At 45.4% G+C, this 27,715-nt stretch overlaps 1 protein-coding gene across 4 annotated transcripts in view; it reads left to right on the top strand.

Moving 5' to 3' along the window:
• The first annotated feature begins 6,536 nt into the window (after positions 1 to 6,536).
• Positions 6,537 to 27,715, top strand: part of LOC129816587 (uncharacterized) — a 64,686-nt gene continuing 43,507 nt past the window's right edge. For all 4 annotated transcript variants that reach the window (XM_055871260.1, XM_055871261.1, XM_055871257.1 and 1 more), the window contains exon 1: positions 6,537 to 6,721. The gene's annotated coding sequence lies outside the window, so the exon portion shown is untranslated. The remainder of the gene's footprint in view (positions 6,722 to 27,715) is intronic.

Raw genomic sequence — 27,715 nt, 5'->3', positions numbered from 1 at the left:
GTAACTGAGCTAAACGACTACCGCCCTGTAGCACTCACTTCCGTCATCATGAAGTGCTTTGAGAGACTAGTCAAGGACCATATCACCTCCACCCTACCGGACACCCTAGACCCACTCCAATTTGCTTACCGACCCAATAGGTCCACAGACGACGCAATCGCAACCACACTGCACACTGCCCTAACCCATCTGGACAAGAGGAATACCTATGTGAGAATGCTGTTCATCGACTACAGCTCAGCATTTAACACCATAGTACCCTCCAAACTCGTCATCAAGCTCGAGACCCTGGGTCTCGACCCCGCCCTGTGCAACTGGGTCCTGGACTTCCTGACGGGCCGCCCCCAGGTGGTGAGGGTAGGTAACAACATCTCCACCCCGCTGATCCTCAACACTGGGGCCCCACAAGGGTGCGTTCTGAGCCCTCTCCTGTACTCCCTGTTCACCCACGACTGCGTGGCCATGCACGCCTCCAACTCAATCATCAAGTTTGCGGATGACACTACAGTGGTAGGCTTGATTACCAACAACGACGAGACGGCCTACAGGGAGGAGGTGAGGGCCCTCGGAGTGTGGTGTCAGGAAAATAACCTCACACTCAACGTCAACAAAACAAAGGAGATGATTGTGGACTTCAGGAAACAGCAGAGGGAGCACCCCCCTATCCACATCGACGGGTCAGTAGTGGAGAAGGTGGAAAGTTTTAAGTTCCTCGGTGTACACATCACGGACAAACTGAATTGGTCCACCCACACAGACAGCGTTGTGAAGAAGGCGCAGCAGCGCCTCTTCAACCTCAGGAGGCTGAAGAAATTCGGCTTGTCACCAAAAGCACTCACAAACTTCTACAGATGCACAATCGAGAGCATCCTGTCGGGCTGTATCACCGCCTGGTACGGAAACTGCTCCGCCCACAACCGTAAGGCTCTCCAGAGGGTAGTGAGGTCTGCAGAACGCATCACCGGGGGCAAACTACCTGCCCTCCAGGACACCTACACCACCCGATGTCACAGGAAGGCCATAAAGATCATCAAGGACAACAACCACCCAAGCCACTGCCTGTTCACCCCGCTATCATCCAGAAGGCGAGGTCAGTACAGGTGCATCAAAGCAGGGACCGAGAGACTGAAAAACAGCTTCTATCTCAAGGCCATCAGACTGTTAAACAGCCACCACTAACATTTAGCGGCCGCTGCCAACATACTGACTCAACTCCAGCCACTTTAAAAATGGGAATTGATGGAAATTATGTAAAAATGTACCACTAGCCACTTTAAACAATGCCACTTAATATAATGTTTACATACCCTACATTACCCATCTCATATGTATATGTATATACTGTACTCTATATCATCTACTGCATCTTGCCATCTTTATGTAATACATGTACCACTAGCCACTTTAAACTATGCCACTTTATGTTTACATACCCTACAGTACTCATCTCATATGTATATACCGTACTCTATACCATCTACTGCATCTTGCCTATGCCGTTCTGTACCATCACTCATTCATATATCTTTATGTACATATTCTTTATCCCTTTACACTTGCGTGTATAAGGTAGTAGTTGTGGAATTGTTAGGTTAGATTACTTGTTGTTATTACTGCATTGTCGGAACTAGAAGCACAAGCATTTCGCTACACTCGCATTAACATCTGCTAACCATGTGTATGTGACTAATAAAATTTGATTTGATTTGATTTGACAATGGGACAGACAACACAGGACCCACCAACCCTGCAGACCCCACCCCCTCTTAACAGCCCCCCTGTCAGCTCCTCTGATAGCACTCTTGACAACCCCCACACATCCACTGAGGACACACAAAAGCCAGAGATTGTGCTCCTCATTGAGTCAAATGGCAAATACATTCCCAAACAAAAAGTGGCTAATCTCTGGTGCCAAAACACTAGGCATGCCCTGGAGCTGTTGTCAGAAGACAGACTAGGGTCCCTCAGCCACATCATAATTCACACAGGCACAAATGACCTGAGGGCCCAGCAGGAAAGGGTGGCCACAGCACGCGAATGATTGAAAAAGCTTCTTCCACTTTCCCCAACGCACAAGTGATTATCTCCACCCTGCTACCACGAAAAGACTTTCCCCCTGCCACCATACAGCGGGGTGAATGCAAGGATTTCGCGAGACAGTGCCTCAATACCTGGCCCACCACTCAACCCTGAACAGCCTTTACGAACAGGTTCACCTCTACAAGGCAGCAATCCCAGGTTTTGCCAGGACCCTGAAGGACGTCACCCTAAACTGTAGCCCCAGCACCTCACACAGGAGCAACAGAGCAACGGACACACCGCCCAGACCAGCGAGACACCCTCCCAGACCTGCAAGACCCCCTCCTGAAGGACCTGCACCAAGAGAACCCACGCGAAGAGAACCTACACCCAGACCACAGCATCATTAACCACACCCCAACCAGATAAGACCACCCCAAGCAAACCCTGGCCCAACCCTATATAGCCCCCCCCCCCCCCATATCAGACATGTGCCCCTTCTGCCCACCCCATTCCCCACGCCCCTGCGGCAAGAACCTCAACATGACAGCAGGACATATGCCCAGGCCATGAGCAGAGCAACAAGCCCAACCCCCACTTTTTTACCTGCCCAAGCCCCATCCTGCGACCTAAGAGGTATGTATCAGATGCTCAACATTCCTCGTACTTAACTACCTATATCCCCCCGATAGAATTCCCAAACTTTAACGATGATGACTTCTCCATCCTAGAGGGGGAGATCAACAATTTCCAGGCCCAGGGACATGTACTAGTCTGTGGCAACCTAAATGCCAGAACTGGACAAGATCCTGACACTGACACACAAGGGGACAAACACTTCCCTGGAGGTGACAGCATTCCCTCCCACATATGCCCCCCTAGACACAGCTACGACAACATAACCAACAAAAAGGGGTCACAACTCGTGCAGCTCTGTCTGACGCGGGGACTCCTTGAGGGGACTCCTTTGGTAGGTACACCTGTAGCTCATTTCTTGGCATTAGTACTGCAGACTACTTTATCACTGACCTCAACCCAGAGTCTCTTAGATCATTCACAGTCGGTCCATTGACACCCCTATTAGATCACAGCAAAATCACACTCTACTTGAACAGAGTGATGCTCAATCACGAGGCGTCAAAGCCACAGGAACTGAATAATTTTTTAAATTATATAGATGGAAGGAAAGTAGTGTGGAAATCTACCAAATAACAATTAGGCAACAACAAATTCAATCCCTTCTAGACAATTACCTGGACAATATGTTTCATTGTCATAGTGGTGTAAACTTAGCAGTAGAAAACCTAAATAGTATATTTGACCTCTCAGCTTCCCTATCAAATCTAAAAATGTCAAGCAGACAACCTAAGAAAATGAACAACAATGACAAATGGTTTGATGAAGAATGAAAAAACCTAAGAAAGAAATTGAGAAACGTTTCAACCAAAAACATAGAGACCCAGAAAACCTGAGCCTACGCCTTCACTATGGTGAATCACTAAAACAATACAGAAATACACTACGGGAAAATAGTAACAGCATTTCAGAAATCAGCTCAATGTATTTGAAGAATCCATAGAATCTAACCACTTCTGGGAAAATTGGAAAACAAATAACAACACAAAGAGTTATCTATCCAAAACGGAGATGTATGGATAAACCACTTGTCCAATCTTTTTGGCTCTATAACAATGAACAAACAACGAAAACATAGACATGATCAAATACAAATCTTAGAATCAACTATTAAAGACTACCAGAACCCACTGGTTTCTCCAATTACCTTGAATGAACTACAGGACAAAATACAAACCCTCCAACACAAAAAGGCCTGTGGGGTTGATGGTATCCTAAATGAAATGATAAAATATTCAGACCACAAATTCCAATTGGTATCATTCTCAGCTCTTGCATATTCTCCAATATTTGGAACCAAGGACTGATCACCCCAATCCACAAAAGTGGATGCAAATTTGACCCCAATAACTACAGTGGGATATGCGTCAACAGCAACCTTAGAAAAATCCTCTGCATTATCATTAACAGCAGACTCGTACATTTCCTCAGCAAAAATAATGTACTGAGCAAATGTCAAATTGTGTTTTTACCAAATTACCGTACAACAGACCACGTATTCACCCTGGACACCCTAATTGACAAACAAACAAACCAAAACAAAGGCAAAGTCTTCTAATGCTTTGTTGATTTCAAAAAAGCTTTTGCTCAATTTGGCATGAGGGTCTGCTATACAAATTGATGGAAGGTGGTGTTGGGGGAAAAACATACGACATTATAAAATCCATATACACAAACAACAAGTGTGCTGTTGAAATTGGCAAAAAAACACAAATATTTCTTTCCACAGGGGGTGAAACAGGGATGCAGCTTAAGCCCCACCCTCTTCAACATATATATCAACGAATTGGCTAGAGTACTAGAACAGTATGCAGCACCCGGCCTCACCCTACTAGAATCTGAAGTCAAATGTCTACTGTTTGCTGATGATCTGGTGCTTCTGTCACCAACCAAGGAGGGCTTACAGCAGCACCTAGATCTTCTGCACAGATTCTATTGGACCTGGGCCCTGACAGTAAATCTCAGTAAGACAAAATAATGGTGTTCCAAAAAAGGTCCAATTGCCAGTACCATGAATACAAATTCCATCTAGACACCGTTGCCCTAGAGCACACAAAAAGCTATACGTACCTCGGCCTAAACATCAGCGCCACAGGTAACTTCCACAAAGCTGTGAACGATCTGGGAGACAAGGCAAGGCCTTCTGTGCCATCAAAAGGAACATAAAATTCAACATACTTATTAGGATCTGACTAAAAATACTTGAATCAGTTATAGAACCCATTGCCCTTCATGGTTGTGAGGTCTGGGGTCCACACACCAAACAAGAATTCACAAAATGGGACAAACACCAAGTTGAGACTCTGCATGCAGAATTCTGCTAAAATATCCTCTGTGTACAACGTAAAACACAAAATAATGAAAGCGGAGCAGAATTAGGTAGAAAAGAGCTGTTAAATTCTACAACAACCTAAAAGGAAGTGACTTCCAAACCTTCCATAACAAAGCCATCACCTACAGAGAAATTAACCTGAAGAAGAGTCCCCTAAGCAAACTGGTCCAGGGTCTTTGTTCACAAACACAATCAAACCCAACAGAGCCCCCGTACAGCAACACAATTAAACCCAACAAAATCACGAGAAAACTAAAAGATAATTACTTGACACATTGGAAAGAATTGATAAAAAAATTGAGAAAACTATAATGCTATTGTCACGTTCCTGACCTGTTTTCTCTTGTTTTGTATGTGTTTATTGGTCAGGGCGTGAGCTGGGTGGGCATTTCTATGTGTTGTGTTTCTATGTTGGGTTAAAGGGTTAATTGACCTTGTATGGCTCTCAATCAGAGACAGGTGTTTTCGTTTTCCTCTGATTGAGAGACATACATAGGGAGGTTGTTTCTCACTGTTTGTTTGTGGGTGATTGTCTCCTGTGTCGTCCGTGTCTGTACCATACGGGACTGTTTGGCTGTTCTTTCGTTTGATGTAGTCTGTTCCTGTCCGTGAGTTCTACGTGTAGTTATGTAAGTTCATGTTCAGGTTTCGTCTACGTCGTTTTCTTATTTTGTAATTTTCCAAGTGTTTTCGTATTCGTCTTTGTCTTTCAATAAATTACATTATGTCATCATACCTTGCTGCGTATTGGTCCACCGATCCTTCTCTCCTCTCCTCGTCCGAGGAAGAGGAGGACGACAGCCGTTACAGCTATTTGGCTCTAAACAGAGAGTACACTGTGACTGACCCAAAACTAAGGAAATCTTTGACTGCCGAAGGCAGACCTGGCTCTCAAGAGAAGACAGGCTGTGTGCACACTGCCCACAAAATGAGGTGGAAACTGAGCTACACTTCCTAACCTCCTGCCCAATGTATGACCATATTAGAGACATATATTCCCTCAGATTACACAGACCCACAAAGAATTCGAAAATAAATCAAATTTTGATAAACTCCCATATCTATTGGGTGAAAAACCACTGTGTGCCATCACAGTAGCAATATTTGTGACCTGTTGCCACAAGAAAAGGGAAACCAGTGAAGAACAAACACTATTGTAAATACAACCAATATTTATGTTTATTTATTTTCCTTTTTGTACTTTAACTATTTGCACATCATTACAACACTGTATATATACTTAATATGACATTTGAAATGTCTTTATTATTTTGGAACTTTTGTGAGTGTAATGTTTACTGTTAACTTTATTGTTTATTTCACTTTTGTTAATGATTTTTTTCACTTGCTTTGGCAATGTAAACATATGTTTCCCATGCCAGTAAAGCCCTTAAAGAGCGAGAGAGAGAGGAGTAACCGAGATAAGACAGACAGAGCGAGTAGAAAGCGCTTCAGCACTTATACACCGCTGCTGCCTGCCCTGCTTCCCGGTTTCCATGCCGACAGCGAGGGTTGTTCAGTTGGAGCATGCTCCGTAGGACTCTTTTCCGTTGACCGTAACGTAACAACAGCTAGGCAGAGAGAGGGCTGGAGTATTCACACACACACACACACACGCACACACACTGCTAGAGCACAGTAAAGAGGAGTGTAGGAGAGAGCAGATGGAGTCTAGCTGCATGCCTGATGGACTGAGCTCGCCGAGACGGTCACACACGCTTACTCACAACAAAGGTGAATCGGCAGAGATTCGTATCTCTCATGTCTTATGCATGTGTAGAATGTACTTGTGTAATATTTTTCTCTTTCATGAGAATTGGACAGGAGGAAAGCGTTTTCATGGACTGATTTTGTACCAGGAATGAATGGGCAGTTTGTGTGCTATAGTCTACATGTGCTCTATACTCTGTTATGGGTAATGAACGAGGCACCTTTAATTTGAGCTAGGATGGCCAAACATATATACGCTGTTGATGATCTGTTACAGTAAATACTGTAAAGGCTGCACTGTGTATAACCAGAGTAGGGTTTCGTCCGTCTTGTTTGACTGAAGTGCACATTTCTACTGTATCCTGAAAGGTTGGATACTTGCAATGCGTATTCTAAGGATACATAAATTGTGCATTTGCTGACAGAATTAAGCAATACAGTACCTAACGTTACTCAGCCAGAAATAAATGATTGACACATGGTGAATTGTATGCTGTGCATGTATCACAGTGTTCTGTACTGTAGACACTTCTGATAGGGGAGACCAACACGCTTGATAGGTTTGTTTATTCAGAACAGACATCAGCCTGTAGCGCTGGGTTATCTGTTAGCTATGTTGTGTGTGTGTGTGTGTGTGTGTGTGCCTGCGTATGTATGTGCGTGCGTTCTCATGTCGTTCCCCTCTGATGCGCAGGGAAATGCTGATTATGAAAATCTTTATCCCACACCCCTGTCACATGACTTGTGTGTTGCGAGAAGGTGCTCGCTCTCTAGTCATGCCTCGCTGACCCTCTGCCGATTATGTTGGCGAAGTGGGGCAGAGGCAGGGTCATAACCATAGACATAGAATTACCAGCCATATTGAGTGTACCCAGGAGTCAAATTCCCGTTGTCTTTTGTTTTTCTAGTAATTATATTTCTATGGTCATGACACTGGTGTGTTTTCCCATTATTATGTGTGTGGTTTCTCATTTCGCCCCATTCCTCTGTCAGACACACATGGCCATCATTGTAAATAAGAATTTGTTCTTAATTGACTTACCTGGATAAACAAAGGTTAAATAAAAAAATACTAATGAATCACCCCTGCCTCCCACCAGGCAGGCTAATGAATCCATGGGAGAATCAGATGAACTGGGCAGGCTAATGAATCCATGGGAGAATCAGATGAACTGGGCAAGCTAATGAATCCATGGGAGGATCAGATGAACTGGGCAGGCTAATGAATCCATGGCAGGATCAGATGAACTGGGCAGGCTAATGAATCAATGGGAGGATCAGATGAACTGGGCAGGCAAGTGAACCAATGGGAGAATCAGATGAACTGGGCAGGCAAGTGAATCCATGAGAGAATCAGATGAACTGGGCAGGCTAATGAATCAATGGGAGGATCAGATGAACTGGGCAGGCTAATGAATTCTTGGGAGGATCAGATGAACTGGGCAGGCTAATGAATCCATTGGAGGATCAGATGAACTGGGCAGGCTAATGAATCCATGGGAGATTCAGATGAACTGGGCAGGCTAATGAATCCATGGGATGATCAGATGAACTGGGCAGGCTAATGAATCCATGGGAGAATCAGATGAACTGGGCAAGCTAATGAATCCATGGGAGGATCAGATGAACTGGGCAGGCTAATGAATCCTTGGGAGGATCAGATGAACTGGGCAGGCTAATGAATCCATGGGAGAATCAGATGAACTGGGCAGACTAATGAATCCATGGGAGGATCAGATGAACTGGGCAGGCTAATGAATCCATGGGAGAATCAGATGAACTGGGCAGGCTAATGAATCCATGGGAGGATCAGATGAACTGGGCAGGCTAATGAATCCATGGGAGGATCAGATGAACTGGGCAGGCTAATGAATCCATGGGAGGATCAGATGAACTGGGCAGGCTAATGAATCCATGGGAGAATCAGATGAACTGGGCAGGCTAATGAATCCATGGGAGGATCAATAGTGTGTTCTTATGCACTGGATCGTATCATGGGCTTGTCTGGGCTGAACTGGGCTGGTCTGCACTGGAGGCAAGGCTGTGTCCCAAATTGCACCCGATTCCCTATGGGCCCTGGTCAAAAGTAGAGCACTACATTGGGAATAGGGTGCCATTTGGGACTGTGATCAAAACTTTTGAGGAATTCCATCGCACTTAATATATCATAGTACAATTACGTAGTGATTTTGTAGTAATTACTCAAACCGATGGAGTCACTGTGACCATGTAGTGGTTCCAGATTTGAGTTCTATCAGCTTGAAAAAAACATGTAATGCCTTCACTAAGCCACGCCCCCAATAAAATGTCCTATTGTGCCTTTCCTTTTCAAGTGAATTAAAGAGTTAACCCCCATGACTGTAGTGACAGAGACATGGTTGTTGAATGTGTATTGTTGGTCGTTAGGCCTTCACCAAGTGAGTACGTAGGCTAATGCTATCATTATAATTAATTAATAATTAATTATAATTAACTCTTTGTGACAATGCATTTTTTGTGACAATATATTACATGTCTCATAAGGCCTTACTTTGAGGCCTAGCGTTACCCTAATACAGTGGCCTGAAACTCATGGTTTAGTAGGTTTTCTGAATTCCGGTAATAATACCAAAATTCCCAGATAAAAAAAATATATAAACCTGGTTGAAAGATTTCCAGGAATTTTCCAAACGGGATTTCTAGAAAGTGTGGGAAACATACCAGAATTGTACAACCCTACTTGCAAGTCACATAACACTGAAATGCAAAGTGATGTGTATTCTTATTGGAATCCATCCAGAGTTTGGATATCCAACAGTTTGAATTTTTATTCACCTGCAACCTGTATTCATAATTACTGCCAAGGTTAGAAACTGTGAGGAGACTACCTAAACTATTTACGAGATGTAAAGTCCCCTGTTTTGGGGACCTGCGTAGTTCTGGTACCGGTTCTGACCGACATTTTCGCTTATAAATCGACCTGTGGACACCATAGTATTGTATTGACCAGTAGCTCTGATTCTCACCGACACAGAAATATGTCTGCTGTGTGAAGCAGGATGTGAAATCTGACACCACTTGAAGCTGGGATGTCCCTCCTACCATTTCATTCACTCATCTGACTGTCCAACTCTGGGCTGGACCTTACATCACAGCCACTAACAACATATGCCTGCAATCCTTACATCGTAGCGCAGCAGGAGAGTGGTTTTGTCACTGTAGTACATTCAGAGATCAATTTATAGCCAGTTATCAAAAATAATTCATGGATTTTAAACAAAAACGATTTGTCATAGACAAACAATATTAATATGAGATGAAAGGTGAGTTCCTGACGAGTCCAGGAAACCAAGTTAGAGCTCTGTGAGACGTTCACGGCAATAGGGGCAGACATTTTGAACAAGAGACCATTAGAAAATATGCACATTTCTTTAACACTGAACATAAAAATATGTATTTTACAGTTATAAGGAAGGTGAACTCATAGTTAGTTTTATAATTTGATTATACTATATTTAGAAAGCACGTAAGTCATTTCAAGCCTTATTCATACAGTTTTGTTGAATAGGATATACATCATATCAAATATTTCATATTTTCACATCTGTACTGGAGCCTGAGTCCTCAAAAGTGACTACACCTCAGCAATTTCTAACTATTTTTACTAGAAAGGTGAGATTTAGAAGTATTTGATTAAAACAAATGCCTTGGGGTTTACAGTGTAGGGAGCAGCCAGAGGAGAGAAGAGGAGGAGATAGCAGAGCAGCAGCAGTCAGCCCTACAGCCACATGGGCGGAAACATACAGCATGCCGGCTCCCCTGAATATTTCATCTGCTGAAATAGAGAGTGGGGGGGAGAGAATATGAGAGAGAGGGGGGAGAGTGAGAGAGAGGAACAGAAGGAGAAAGCAGGAGAGAGGTAGAGATAGATGTGCCAATAAAGCCCTTCAATTTAAATTGAATTGATAGATGGAGAAGGCGAGATGGGGTGGAGCAGGGGTTAAAAAGAGGAGGAGAGTCTTTCACCTCACAAGAAATTGGAAAATAAATTGAGTTGACATATGCAGGTTTGTACAGTTTCAGTCAGAGCCAGGGGTAATGCAAGGTTGTGTGTAGCGTACGAGACAAACAGGTTCAGATGAGCGGCAATCATTTTAGTGCCCACCATTCAGGACTACTAACTAGAGGATATCCTGGGGATTTCGATTAGTTATTCAAAGAATATGGCTCCCCCATTCACTACACTGTCACAGTAGAATGGTACTTGGGTTACCTGCTAAAAGGGGGATTTTTCAGTTGGCATATTATCTTCTTTAGTCAAGTATAATGGAAAACCCCTCTGATCTTAGCTACAATTGAAGTAGTTTGACACACTAATGCTGAAAATGCTTCCAAGATGAAAAGGATTTGTTACAGCTCAGCTCACAGTGTAAAAATACTGCTATTTTTGGCTCAGTAGAAATAGTGGCAGACAGTTTAGGCAGCATGGTGTAGTACTCTGTGTCTGAACTGGTGTGACTGAGTAATATGATACTTCTTCCTGTTACCCAGATATGACAGCAGCATATCCACCCTGTGCTGTGTTTGGATGATAGTGAGGAGTGATAGACAAAAAGCTCTGTGCTCATCATGAGAGAGAGAGATTATAACCTCTCAGAGAGAACTTGTGCCGCTGTCACTTTCTTTAGGAGAGGTGATTGTTAGCTCCTCAGTCACCCTCAGCGGGGTTAATTTTAACTGGAACCATGCAGTTTTCAGGGATACAGTATCTTTAAACTAGCTTCCTTTCCCCCTAAAAAACAGATGTGGGGACCCCGCTCAGGCATTTCTTTTACACCTGCTACCTTAGGTTACTCCTCAGTAAACAGAGATGACATCGTCCCCTCCTCCTATTCCCTCTTTCCCCTGGCTCTCACCTCCTCACTCCCAGTGTGTAAAGGGGTCTGCATGCTTCCCAGCCAAAACAGTTCGGAAGAGTTTGTGCATCTATTATGACAAAAAAAATTGGCTATTCGGGCACACAATATTTTTTTCTAGAGGCAAACCAAAGTCTACGCCCCTTCGTCGGTGATTAGTCAACAGTAGGGATTGTTCAATAAAGTATTTGCTGTCATTCAATGAGAGACGACTCGTTTTCATGCACATTTTTTTATTGAGAAATACTGCACCAAACATCTTAGTTAGATGTAAACTAGACTAAGATATCCTTGGCAAAAACATAAAAATTAATGACAGATTTCTTGTGTTTGTCAGGCTGTGGGTAGAGCAGAAATGAGTGTACAAGGTAATTTATTCCACGAACAGCACCAGTATAAAACAAATACTAAAGGTGCGTGAAATACCGTCACTTGTAAATAACGGGCGTAATAACGAACCCGGCAAACAATACCAGCCAACAAGTAACGACCTGAACATTATAAACAAACATGCACACAAACATGGGGGAAACAGAGGGTTAAATAATGAACATGTAATTGGGGAATAGAAACCAGGTGTGTAGAAAACAAAGACAAAGCAAATGGAAAATGAAAAGTAGATCGGCGATGGCTAGAAAGCCGGTGATGTCGACCGCCGAACGCCGCCCAAACAAGGAGAGGGACCGACTTCGGCGGAAGTCGTGACAGTGTTATCTTAGATTAATTCTGACTATTTTGAGGAAGTGTGTAAGTAATGGCTACGCCGTCTCAAAATGGACAAACAGTACTGTTGCCGCTTTTTTCTAGATTTCCAAGCGAAGGTCTTTTAAGGGAGTATGCAAGCACACTCGGTTCGCTTAACTTCGGCTCGGCGCCAGCCGAACTGAGGCATGCTCACACCTCAAGACAATTACCAGCCTGTCCTTGACTCAGGGAGATGGGTAGACCTGAGATGTGGGGAGCCCACCACTCCCTGGCTTTTGATCTCTCCTCTTCCTGTAGTTGGTTGTTACAGACAACAAATGTGTGATCCTAGTTTTGACCCCCAGGGCAATGAGTGAAGGGAGAGTGAGCAATCCAATAATATGATCAGCTCAATTTAGGGAATCGTTACTGCTGACAGACAGATCATTGATCTGTTCTTTAAAAAAACTGTAAGGGCTGTCTCTCTCCTCATCCTCGGACGAGGAGAGGAGAGAAGGATCATCAGACCAAAATGCAGCAGTAGGGAAATAGGCCATCTCTTTATTTACAACGATGATGGCAACACGAAAAAACAAAACACTTTCAAAAATACAAAACAAGAAAACGACGTTGACGAAACCTGAACATAAACTTACATAACTAAACGTAAACTCACGGACAGGAAACAGACGACATCAAAATAAACGAACAGCCAAACAGTCCCGTATGGTACATACATTCGACGACACAGGAGACAATCACCCACAAACAAACAGTGAGAACACCCTACCTAAATATGACTCTTAATTAGAGGAGAACGCAAAACACCTGCCTCTAATTAAGAGCCATACCAGGCAACCAAAACCAACATAGAAACAGATAACATAGACTGCCCACCCAAAACACATGCCCTGACCTAAACACATACAAAAAACAACATAAAACAGGTCAGGACCGTTACAGAACCCCCCCCTCAAGGTGCGAACGCCGGGCGCACCAGCACAAAGTCCAGGGGAGGGTCTGGGTGGGCAGTTGACCACGGTGGTGGCTCCGGCTCTGGACGCTGTCCCCACACCACCATAGTCACTCCCCGCTTCTGTCTTCCCCTCCCAATGACCACCCTAAAACTAACATCCCCTAAATGAATGGCCAGCACCGGGAGAAGGGGCAGCACCGGGACAAGGGGCAGCACCGGGACAAGGGGCAGCACCGGGACAAGGGGCAGCACCGGGACAAGGGGCAGCACCAGGATAAGGGGCAGCACCAGGATAAAGACCAGCACCGGGATAAGGGGCAGCACCGGTACAAGGGGCAGCACCGGGACAAGGGGCAGCACCGGGACAAGGGGCAGCACCGGGACAAGGGGCAACACCGGGACAAGGGGCAGGTCCCGGCTGATATACTCAGGCAGATCCTGACTGAACGGCTCTCGACGCTCATGGCTGGCTGACGGCTCTCGACGCTCATGGCAGGCTGACGGCTCTCGACGCTCATGGCAGGCTGACGGCTCTCGACGCTCATGGCAGGCTGACGGCTCTCGACGCTCATGGCAGGCTGACGGCTCTCGACGCTCATGGCAGGCTGACGGCTCTCGACGCTCATGGCAGGCTGACGGCTCTCGACGCTCATGGCAGGCTGACGGCTCTCGACGCTCATGGCAGGCTGACGGCTCTCGACGCTCATGGCAGGCTGACGGCTCTCGACGCTCATGGCAGGCTGACGGCTCTCGACGCTCATGGCAGGCTGACGGCTCTCGACGCTCATGGCAGGCTGACGGCTCTCGACGCTCATGGCAGGCTGACGGCTCTCGACGCTCATGGCTCTGACGGCTCTGGCTGCTCATGGCTCGCTGGCGGCTCTGGCTGCTCATGGCTCGCTGGCGGCTCTGGCAGATCCTGTCTGGTTGGCGGCTCTGGCAGATCCTGTCTGGTTGGCGGCTCTGGCAGATCCTGTCTGGTTGGCGGCTCTGGCAGATCCTGTCTGGTTGGCGGCTCTGGCAGATCCTGTCTGGCGGGCGGCTCTAGCGGCTCCTGTCTGGCGGGCGGCTCTAGCGGCTCCTGTCTGGCGGACGGCTCTGTAGGCTCATGGCAGACGGGCGGCTTTGCAGGCTCATGGCAGACGGGCGGCTTTGCAGGCTCATGGCAGACGGATGGCTCAGACGGCGCTGGGGAGACGGATGGCTCAGATGGCGCTGGGGAGACGGATGGCTCAGATGGCGCTGGGGAGACGGATGGCTCTGGCCGGATACGGCGCACTGTAGACCTGGTGCGTGGTGCCGGAACTGGAGGCACCGGGCTAAGGATAAGCACCTTCCTACTAGTGCGGGGAGCAGGGACAGGGCACACTGTACTCTCAAAGCCCACTCTATAACTGATGCGAGGTACCGGCACTGGTGACACCGGGCTGAGGACAAGCACATCAGGATTAGTAGGGGGAGAAGATACAGTGTGTACAGGGCTCTGGAGACGCACAGGAGGCTTTGTGCGTGGTGCCGGAACTGGAGGCACCGAACTGGATACACGCACTACAGAGAGAGTGCGTGGAGGAGGAACTGGGCTCAGGAGACGCACTGGTAGCCTAGTGCGTAGTGTAGGCACTGTAGGTACTAGGCTGGGGCGGGGAGGTGGCGCCGGAAATACCGGACCGTGGATGCGTACTGGCACTCTTGAGCATTGAGCCTGCCCAACCTTACCTGGTTGAATGCTCCCGGTTGCCCGACCAGTGCGGGGAGGTGGAATAACCCGCACCGGCCTATGTAGGCGAACCGGGGAAACCATGCGTAAGGCAGGTGCCATGTATGCGGCCCGAGGAGACGCACTGGAGACCAGACGCGTTGAGCCGGCCTCATGACACCTGGCTCAATACCCAATCTAGCCCTGCCAGTGCGGGGAGGTGGAATAACTCGCACTGGGCTATGCACTCGTACAGGAGACACCGTGCGCTCTACTGCGTAACACGGCGCCTGCCCGTACTCCCGCTCTCCACGGTAAGCCTGGGAAGTGGACGCAGGTCTCCTACCTGCCCTTGGCCCACTACTTCTTAGCCCCCCCCCAAGAAATTTTTGGGTGTTACTTACGGGCTTTTTGGGCTTCCGTGCCAGACGCGTTCCCTCATAACTCCGGTTCCTCTCTCCGGTAGCCTCTGCTCTCCTCAGTGCCTCCAGCTGTTCCCATGGGAGGCGATCCCTACCAGCCAGGATCTCCTCCCATGTGTAGCAACCCTTTCCGTCCAATATATCGTCCCAAGTCCATTGCTCCTTCTTTTCCTGTCCCTTACTCCGTTGAGTTTTCCCTTGCCGCTTGGTCCTAGCGTGGTGGGTGATTCTGTAAGGGCTGTCTCTCTCCTCATCCTCGGACGAGGAGAGGAGAGAAGGATCATCAGACCAAAATGCAGCAGTAGGGAAATAGGCCATCTCTTTATTTACAACGATGATGGCAACACGAAAAAACAAAACACTTTCAAAAATACAAAACAAGAAAACGACGTTGACGAAACCTGAACATAAACTTACATAACTAAACGTAAACTCACGGACAGGAAACAGACGACATCAAAATAAACGAACAGCCAAACAGTCCCGTATGGTACATACATTCGACGACACAGGAGACAATCACCCACAAACAAACAGTGAGAACACCCTACCTAAATATGACTCTTAATTAGAGGAGAACGCAAAACACCTGCCTCTAATTAAGAGCCATACCAGGCAACCAAAACCAACATAGAAACAGATAACATAGACTGCCCACCCAAAACACATGCCCTGACCTAAACACATACAAAAAACAACATAAAACAGGTCAGGACCGTTACAAAAACACAAAACCACGAGGGCATATGACTGACTGTTTTGAATGCAAGTATTGATTTGAAGTCTTATTTAGTATGCATTTTTATATTGCCATGTTTAGCTGTTTTCTATTGTAAGGAGTTCCCATTGTTTCCTTTGATGTTCCATCCCACTGTAACAGAGTGATTTATCAGAGAAGAGAGCTTTGAAACAGGAGGCTTATTAAAGGTCCAGTGCAGTCAAAAACATTTTACATATATTTCCACACCATGAGTTTGGAATAATACTGTGAAATTGTTAAAATTATGATAATGCTCTTTTAGTGTAAGAGCTGTTTGATTCATTGATTTGAAAAGACCGCCTGCAATTTCAGCCTGTTTTGGTGGGATGAAGTTTTGACCTATCTGGTGACATCACCAGGCAGTAAATTGGTTAATAGACCAATAAGAAAGAGAGTTCCAAACATCTCTGCCAATAATAGCTACTTTTCAGTTATCTCCTCCCCAATCAGACCACTCCCAGACAGTCCTAGCAAAATTATTGCTTGAGTAATTGCTCTTTGCTAAGAATCTATTTTTGTTTCTTGACCATTTTAATTGAAAACAATCACAGTAATTGTTACCCTTCATTGTTTTTTATTTATTTATTTATTTGTTTTATTTTTTTATCCCATTTTCTCCCCAATTTTCGTGGTATCCAATCGCTAGTAATTACTACCTTGTCTCATCGCTACAACTCCCGTACGGGCTCGGGAGAGACGAAGGTCGAAAGCCATGCGTCCTCCGAAGCACAACCCAACCAGCCGTACTGCTTCTTAACACAGCGCGCCTCCAACCCGGAAGCCAGCCGCACCAATGTGTCGGAGGAAACACCGTGTACCTGGCCCCCTTGGTTGGCGCGCACTGCGCCCGGCCCGCCACTGGAGTCGCTGGAGCGCGATGAGACAAGGATATCCCTACCGGCCAAACCCTCCCTACCCCGGACGACGCTATGCCAATTGTGCGTCGCCCCACGGACCTCCCGGTCGCGGCCGGCTGCGACAGAGCCTGGGCGCGAACCCAAAGACTCTGGTGGCGCAGTTAGCACTGCGATGCAGTGCCCTAGACCACTGCGCCACCCGGGAGGCCTACCCTTCATTGTTACCCAGAAATGATGTGATATTGAGATAAAAATTGTTGCATTGGACATTTAACGAGCAGACTAACATGGATAGAATTTATATTAGTTTTCTTTCCTTGTGTGAAGTCAAGGACAGTGCAGTAGGATATGCCAAGGATGGTGATGTGTGGGAGACATGACTGATATCATATACCCCCAGATAGGATCTAGGTCCCTTTCTCCCCTCCTCTCTTTCTCTCCTTCTGCCCCTATCTCTCTCAATCTTGCTCTCCTTCCTCCTCGCTCTCTCCATTCCCCTGTTGGTGATATGAGTGAGTCACTCTGCCATCTGTTAATGAGTAAACCCTCCCTTATTACCCTCCCTTTGTTTATGAACAACACTCCTGGTTATCTCAATTCATCTCTCGCTCCCTCGTTCTCTACCTCTTTCTCTACCTCTCTCTACCACGCTAACTCTACCTTACCTCTCTACCTCACTCAGGCTACTAGTTACAAGGGTGGCAAGTAGCCTTATGTTTAGAGCGTTGGACTACTAACCAAAAGGTTGCAAGATCAAATCCTCGAGCTGACAAGGAAAAAATATGTCCTTCTGCCCCTGAACAAGGCAACTAACCCACTGTTCCTAGGCCATTATTGACAATAAGAATTTGTTCTCAACTGACTTAGTTAAATAAATAAAAAACTCTCTACCTCACTCGCTTCCTCTTTTATCATCATTTCCCATGCCTCCCTCCACCTCATCACCTATTTTCTACCCACAGCTTTTGTTTCCTCCCTCCCTCTCTCCCCCTTCCTCCCCCTCTGGATATTGATCACAGGAATGAGGTCACATAGATCTCACTGAGGTCCCTATATCGTTTTTGTTATTGTTACCGTTGCCGTGGTGGTGTTTATGTCATTACCCCAGTAGCAGTAACAACAGGAAACACTGTGGAGGCGAGAGCCGAGTAAAGAAGCCTCAGTACTTACACTACACTGCCTGGGCTTACAGAGACTTCTACCTGAACCCAAATACTTTCAGCTACTATACTGGATCAGATCAGGTTGTGTTGTTGTTTTCATTACATTATACATTTATATAAAGCTATTATTCAGATGAAACATACATATTTGATTTGAAGTAGGTAACAAGAAACATAGCTTACAATTAGACTTTAAGAAGTTGAATTCCGACCTCTAACTGATCCCTTTTACTGTATCCGACTGTATGAACCCAGGTTGTTTTGCTTTCATTGCATTATACATGTATATTGGGCTTATTATTTAAATGAGACAGAAATCATACATATTTGATTTGTGGTAGTTATCAACAATCAGGTCCTGTGTTTATACAACAAGCCACTGAATTGAGAGAAGCCTCTTGTGATACTGTTGTGTATGAACTAAGAATGAAATGCTACATTGAGAGAGCACTCCAAGCCCTGAGCTAGCATAGCGTGCTTCATTTTAAAATGGTGCAGCTCTTTGTCACAGAAATGCCAAATATGGCCGATGACGAGGGACGGGAGCGCGGCCAGCATCCCTGCCTCCTGTTGTCCATGCAGCCGGACAGACCAGCATCCCTGCCTCCTGTTGTCCATGCAGCAGGACAGACCAGCATCCCTGCCTCCTGTTGTCCATGCAGCAGGACAGACCAGCATCCCTGCCTCCTGTTGTCCATGCAGCCGGACAGACCAGCATCTCTGCCTCCTGTTGTCCATGCAGCCGGACAGACCAGCATCTCTGCCTCCTGTTGTCCATGCAGCCGGACAGACCAGCATCTCTGCCTCCTGTTGTCCATGCAGCCGGACAGACCAGCATCTCTGCCTCCTGTTGTCCATGCAGCAGGACAGACCAGCATCCCTGCCTCCTGTTGTCCATGCAGCCGGACAGACCAGCATCCCTGCCTTCTGTTGTCCATGCAGCCGGACAGACCAGCATCCCTGCCTCCTGTTGTCCATGCAGCCGGACAGACCAGCATCCCTGCCTCCTGTTGTCCATGCAGCAGGACAGACCAGCATCCCTGCCTCCTGTTGTCCATGCTGCCGGACAGACCAACATCCCTGCCTCCTGTTGTCCATGCAGCCGGACAGACCAGCATCCCTGCCTCCTGTTGTCCATGCAGCCGGACAGACCAGCATCTCTGCCTCCTGTTGTCCATGCAGCCGGACAGACCAGCATCCCTGCCTCCTGTTGTCCATGCAGCCGGACAGACCAGCATCCCTGCCTCCTGTTGTCCATGCAGCCGGACAGACCAGCATCCCTGCCTCCTGTTGTCCATGCAGCCGGACAGACCAGCATCCCTGCCTCCTGTTGTCCATGCAGCCGGACAGACCAGCATCTCTGCCTCCTGTTGTCCATGCAGCCGGACAGACCAGCATCCCTGCCTCCTGTTGTCCATGCAGCCGGACAGACCAACAGACCATGGTTCAAACACTATCCAAAAGCGTTCAGATACTTGCGTTTGGTTTAACCTGCATGAACGCCTGATGGGCGAGGTTTACCATTTAGTGACAATTAAATTGGTTCCGTTTTGCCAGGCAAGCACAATTAAATACAGCTGAAGTATTTGAAATGATTTCAAATAGTATTTGAACCCAGGTGTGCAGTGGACGGAGCCCAGTGTCTCATATTTTCCCTCTGATATCTAACAGAGGAGGAAAAGAACAGTCTTTTGGAAGGAAGAGAATAGCGAATGCCGCTTCGTTTCATTCGGAGTCCCGGCGGGAAAATCTGTTTACTATTACGTTACCTACAGCAGCCTACAGCAGCCTCCCGCTCTGTGTCTAGGCTACTGACCACAGACTACTGGCCACAGGCTACTAGCTACAGGCTACTAGCTACTAGCTACTGGCTACTAGCTACAGGCTACTGGCTACAGGCTACTAGCTACAGGCTACTGGCTACAAGCTATAGTACGATATTAATCAGTTCATGCATTGTTGCATGTGATTAATATAGGTATGATTATGTTACCAACCATACAGCAGCATCTCCATCTCACTAAGGTCTGTCTGTCTGTCTGCCTCTCTCTCCATGCTTACTGTACAGTACTGTATTCATCAGATCTAGCACTGTCATATGTTGTTAGGAATTATTACCAATCATACAGTTACAGTACTATCTCCACCTCACTACAGGGTTTCTGTCTGTCTGACTGTGGCTTGATGGGCTGTATGATTGCGTAAGAGGGGGTGAGACAGAGGGGATGCTGGCACTCTGCTTTATTTTGGGTTGAGTCAAGAGAATCTGGTGGTGGTGACAGATCCATGATGGATCCATAACCCTCCATGAGTCAATACCAGAGCCGGAATGGTGACAGATATCCACTCTTCTGATTGGTTCTTTTACACTGGCTTGCATCCCAAATGGCAGCCTATTGCCTATATAGTGAACTACCTTTGACCAGGGCCGCCACCGGCACCCTATAAAGATGTTTATTGTATTGCTAAACCAGCCAGGGGTAAAATGTATCACTGTAAAACTATATAATCTTGTTCCCTAACAATGTTACTGAGAATGATATGTATGTCTATCACTGAAGACCATACCAGTACATAAGGGTCTGCCATTTTCTACTCAGTCACATTTAAACATGACAAGCACGTAGGTACTGCTCAGAGTTTCTGAAATATGTGACGTCTGTTATGCCTTAATTCAAACCATTTATCCAGATTTTTTTAATCTGTATTGTCTTTTATCATAGCCTTCCCTGGACATCATTTGCATGGATTGGTTGGTCCGGCTCCTTTGAACAGGTTCTCTCTGTCTAATGAAGTCTCTTTCATCGTCTCTGTGAATAAATAGAGTGAAGCGGAGCTGGATTGGGCTACTATATATGGCATTGGGATACTATATATGACATTGGGATACTATATATGGCATTGGGAAACTATATATGGCATTGGGCTACTATATATGGCATTGGGATACTATATATGGCATTGGGATACTATATATGGCATTGGGAAACTATATATGGCATTGGGCTACTATATATGGCATTGGGATACTATATATGGCATTGGGATACTATATATGGCATTGGAAAACTATATATGGCATTGGGATACTATATATGGCATTGGGATACTATATATGGCATTGGGATACTATATATGGCATTGGGAAACTATATATGGCATTGGGCTACTATATATGGCATTGGGATACTATATATGGCATTGGGATACTATATATGGCATTGGGAAACTATATATGGCATTGGGAAACTATATATGGCATTGGGATACTATATATGGCATTGGGATACTATATATGGCATTGGGAAACTATATATGGCATTGGGATACTATATATTGCATTGGGATACTATATATGGCATTGGGATACTATATATGGCATTGGGATACTATATATGGCATTGGGATACTATATATGGCATTGGGATACTATATATGGCATTGGGATACTATATATGGCATTGGGAAACTATATATGGCATTGGGATACTATATATGGCATTGGGATACTATATATGGCATTGGGATACTATATATGGCATTGGGATACTATATATGGCATTGGGATACTATATATGGCATTGAGATACTATATATGGCATTGGGAAACTATATATGGCATTGGGATACTATATATGGCATTGGGATACTATATATGGCATTGGGAAACTATATATGGCATCGGGATACTATATATGGCATCGGGAAACTATATATGGCATTGGGATACTATATATGGCATTGGGATACTATATATGGCATTGGGATACTATATATTGCATTGGGAAACTATATATGGCATTGGGAAACTATATATGGCATTGGGATACTATATATGGCATTGGGATACTATATATGGCACTGGGAAACTATATATGGCATTGGGAAACTATATATGGCATTGGGAAACTATATATGGCATTGGGATACTATAAATGGCATTGGGATACTATATATGGCATTGGGAAACTATATATGGCATTGGGATACTATATATGGCATTGGGATACTATATATGGCATTGGGAAACTATATATGGCATTGGGAAACTATATATGGCATTGGGAAACTATATATGGCATTGGGATACTATATATGGCATTGGGATACTATATATGGCATTGGGATACTATATATGGCATTGGGAAACTATATATGGCATTGGGATACTATATATGGCATTGGGAGACTATATATGGCATTGGGATACTATATATGGCATTGGGAAACTATATATGGCATTGGGAAACTATATATGGCATTGGAAAAATATATATGGCATCGGGATACTATATATGGCATTGGGAAACTATATATGGCATTGGGAAACTATATATGGCATTGGGATACTATATATGGCATTGGAAAACTATATATGGCATCGGAATACTATATATGGCATTGGGAAACTATATATGGCATTGGGAAACTATATATGGCATTGGGAAACTATATATGGCATTGGGATACTATATATGGCATTGGAAAACTATATATGGCATCGGGATACTATATATGGCATTGGGATACTATATATGGCATTGGAAAACTATATATGGCATTGGGATACTATATATGGCATTGGGATACTATATATGGCATTGGGAAACTATATATGGCATTGCTATACTATATATGGCATTGGAAAACTATATATGGCATTGGGATACTATATATGGTATTGGGATACTATATATGGCATTGGGAAACTATATATGGCATTGCGATACTATATATGGCATTGGAAGACTATATATGGCATTGGGATACTATATATGGCATTGGAAAACTATATATGGCATTGGGATACTATATATGGCATTGGGATACTATATATGGCATTGGAATACTATATATGGCATTGAGCTAATATATATGGCATTGGGATACTATATATGGCATTGGAATACTATATATGGCATTGCGATACTATATATGCTCATTGAAAAATCATGCAAAGGAAGAATGATGGCGTTGAAGGTGGGCCCTGGTCAAATGTAGTGCACTATATTGTGAATAGGGTGCTGTTTGGGACATGGCCTACCTATCACCTCATTATTCCCTGTCTGTATTATTCATAGAGACCGTTAACCCCTCAGACTGGTGAAATATTCATGGTACAGCAATGAATGACTTCCACCATACAGGAACAGAACAGAGACATGCCCAGCCTTCACCTGAGGTGATGTGAAATGTAGGTAGAAACGCAGGTAGAAATAGAATGAATAGAGCTGACGTATTTTTCCCCTATTCTATGTGGGGGAAAATCATATCTGTTCTACACAATACATTTCTATGCGTTCTGTAACATTCCATCCTCCTGAACAGGCTTGTGCACTACTACACAGATAACCTTTTCACACTATCGGTCTGACCCGTGCTGTGCTGGCTCAGATATTTCCTTTTTACGTTGTCCAGCACAGTCCCAGCAACTGGATTCGTAACCAAACAAGCACAGCACTTGACTTGGTTTGAGTCAGCTCAATAATGTGAAAATAGTAACACAGTACATTAGTATCTTTCTCTATGCTCTGGGTGTCAACTACACCCCCTCTACACAGCCTCTCCTCTCTGTGGCCGTGTAGCTCACGCACATCCCAGTGACATGTTGCCTAATGAACTCCAGACTTCCACGTTAGACCTTTGATGAAGTTACCAGAATGCTACTACGCGAGTCATCTGTACCCGGGTGGGGCTCTATGAAAAGAGACTCAGTAGAGAGTTGTAGTATGTGTTGATTACTGCTGAGCCTGGGAAGATTCTTATTAACCCACATTTCTCTGCCTGATGACAGGGGGGAGAGAGGTGGGGAATGTTATGCCTTCCTTCTTGTCTCCTGGCATCATTCCTCTCGCTCGCTTGTCTGGTTGAGTATTCTGTCTCCTATGGCTGTGAAGTGTTCATATCTGCCTGCACCTTACTAAGGCTTGTCAGGATCCACTCTCCCCTCCTCTCCTTTCCCTCCTGCTTACCTGTCAGGAGATAGAGAGCTACTCCACTTCATCAGGATCCAGTATCTTGTTACCCTGGCAGTGCGGGTATAATCAACCTCTCCTGTGTGTTTGCCATCTCCTGTGTGTCTGTCATGGCAATGCGTCCTACAGGCTCATAGATACAGAGTAGATTGAAGCAGCCTTTTAATAAACCTGTGTAATTTCAGTCCTTCCAAGGGCAAGGAATGTTATTTCATAAGTAGGCCTACATCAATCTCACAATTTCCTTGGTGTGTTCAGATATGCAATGCCTAAAATGCCTTTTAAATCATTTGATTCCATCAGTGAATGTTTAGTGCATGTGGTCCTCTGCAAAAGTAACCTGTTCTGCAGAGAAATTATCTGTAGAGAGATTCCCTCAGAGGGAGCCGGATTCCATTGACGTGTCATGTGAATGAATGGTCATGTTACATAAGATATTGGAGATAAGCATCTCTAGCTGATCAATACATGGAAAAACAAAAACAGTGCACTTGGTGTCCAGGGCTTTCTGGCCTATTGGATTTCTACAGGATCAGATTGACTCTAAAATGGAATCTCTGGGATTAATAGTTACCGTAATACCGTAATACAGACAGACAGGATGTAGAATGTAATGCCACCATGCCCGTAATACAGACAGACAGGTTGTAGAATGTAATGCCACCATGCCGTAATACAGACAGACAGGATGTAGAATGTAATGCCACCATGCCCGTAATACAGACAGACAGGTTGTAGAATGTAATGCCACCATGCCGTAATACAGACAGACAGGTTGTAGAATGTAATGCCACCATGCCGTAATACAGACAGACAGGTTGTAGAATATAATGCCACCATGCCGTAATACAGACAGACAGGTTGTAGAATGTAATGCCACCATGCCCGTAATACAGACAGACAGGTTGTAGAATGTAATGCCACCATGCCCGTAATACAGACAGACAGGTTGTAGAATGTAATGCCACCATGCCCGTAATACAGACAGACAGGTTGTAGAATGTAATGCCACCATGCCGTAATACAGACAGACAGGTTGTAGAATGTAATGCCACCATGCCCGTAATACAGACAGCCAGGTTGTAGAATGTAATGCCACCATGCCCGTAATACAGACAGACAGGTTGTAGAATGTAATGCCACCATGCCCGTAATACAGATAGACAGGTTGTAGAATGTAATGCCCACATGCCCGTAATACAGACAGACAGGTTGTGGAATGTAATGCCACCATGCCCGTAATACAGACAGACAGGTTGTAGAATGTAATGCCACCATGCCCGTAATACAGACAGACAGACAGGTTGTAGAATGTAACGCCACCATGCCCGTAATACAGACAGACAGGTTGTAGAATGTAATGCCACCATGCCCGTAGTACAGACAGACAGGTTGTAGAATGTAACGCCACCATGCCCGTAATACAGACAGACAGGTTGTAGAATGTAATGCCACCATGCCCGTAGTACAGACAGACAGGTTGTAGAATGTAATGCCACCATGCCCGTAGTACAGACAGACAGGTTGTAGAATGTAATGCCACCATGCCCGTAATACAGACAGACAGCCAGGTTGTAGAATGTAATGCCACCATGCCCGTAATACAGACAGACAGGTTGTGGAATGTAATGCCACCATGCCCATAATACAGACAGACAGGTTGTAGAATGTAATGCCACCATGCCCGGAGTACAGACAGACAGGTTGTGGAATGTAATGCCACCATGCCCGTAATACAGACAGACAGGTTGTGGAATGTAATGCCACCATGCCCGTAATACAGACAGACAGGTTGTAGAATGTAATGCAACCATGCCCGTAGTACAGACAGACAGGTTGTGGAATGTAATGCCACCATGCCCGTAATACAGACAGACAGACAGACAGGTTGTAGAATGTAATGCCACCATGCCCGTAGTACAGACAGACAGGTTGTGGAATGTAATGCCACCATGCCCGTAATACAGACAGACAGGTTGTAGAATGTAATGCCACCATGCCCGTAATACAGACAGACAGGTTGTAGAATGTAATGCCACCGTGCCCGTAATACAGACAGACAGACAGGTTGTGGAATGTAATGCCACCATGCCCGTAATAGAGACAGACAGACAGGTTGTGGAATGTAATGCCACCATTCCCGTAATACAGACAGACAGACAGGTTGTAGAATGTAATGCCACCATGCCCGTAGTACAAACAGACAGACAGGTTGTGGAATGTAATGCCACCATGCCCGTAGTACAGACAGACAGACAGGTTGTGGAATGTAATGCCACCATGCCCGTAGTACAGACAGACAGACAGGTTGTGGAATGTAATGTAATGCCACCATGCCCGTAGTACAGACAGACAGACAGGTTGTGGAATGTAATGCCACCATGCCCGTTGTACAGACAGACAGAGATGTTGTGGAATGTAATGCCACCATGCCCGTAGTACAGACAGACAGACAGGTTGTGGAATGTAATGCCACCATTCCCGTAATACAGACAGACAGACAGGTTGTAGAATGTAATGCCACCATGCCCGTAGTACAGACAGACAGACAGGTTGTGGAATGTAATGCCACCATGCCCGTAGTACAGACAGACAGACAGGTTGTAGAATGTAATGCCACCATGTCCGTAGTACACACAGACAGACAGGTTGTGGAATGTAATGCCACCATGCCCGTAGTACAGACAGACAGACAGGTTGTGGAATGTAATGCCACCATGCCTGTAATACAGACAGACAGACAGGTTGTGGAATGTAATGCCACCATGCCCGTAGTACAGACAGACAGGTTGCGGAATGTAATGCCACCATGCCCGTAGTACAGACAGACAGACAGGTTGTGGAATGTAATGCCACCATGCCCGTAGTACAGACAGACAGACAGGTTGTAGAATGTAATGCCACCATGCCCGTAGTACAGACAGACAGGTTGTAGAATGTAATGCCACCATGCCCGTAGTACAGACAGACAGACAGGTTGTAGAATGTAATGCCACCATGCCCGTAGTACAGACAGACAGACAGATTGTAGAATGTAATGCCACCATGCCCGTAGTACAGACAGACAGACAGGTTGTAGAATGTAATGCCACCATGCCCGTAGTACAGACAGACAGACAGGTTGTGGAATGTAATGCCACCATGTCCGTAGTACAGACAGACAGACAGGTTGTAGAATGTAATGCCACCATGCCCGTAATACAGACAGACAGGTTGTAGAATGTAATGCCACCATGCCCGTAGTACAGACAGACAGGTTGTAGAATGTAATGCCACCATTCCCGTAATACAGACAGACAGGTTGTGGAATGTAATGCCACCATGCACGTAATACAGACAGACAGCCAGGTTGTAGAATGTAATGCCACCATGCCCGTAATACAGACAGACAGGTTGTAGAATGTAATGCCACTATGCCCGTAATACAGACAGACAGGTTGTAGAATGTAATGCCACCATGCCCGTAGTACAGACAGACAGACAGGTTGTAGAATGTAATGCCACCATTCGCGTAATACAGACAGACAGACAGGTTGTAGAATGTAATGCCACCATGCCCGTAGTACAGACAGACAGACAGACAGGTTGTA

The sequence above is a fragment of the Salvelinus fontinalis genome, chromosome 19, assembly GCF_029448725.1.
Source record: "Salvelinus fontinalis isolate EN_2023a chromosome 19, ASM2944872v1, whole genome shotgun sequence".
In the NCBI taxonomy this organism is placed as follows: Eukaryota; Metazoa; Chordata; class Actinopteri; order Salmoniformes; family Salmonidae; genus Salvelinus; species Salvelinus fontinalis.
Note: the sequence above shows the minus strand (reverse complement) of the source record. Positions and strands in the feature narration are given on the sequence as shown.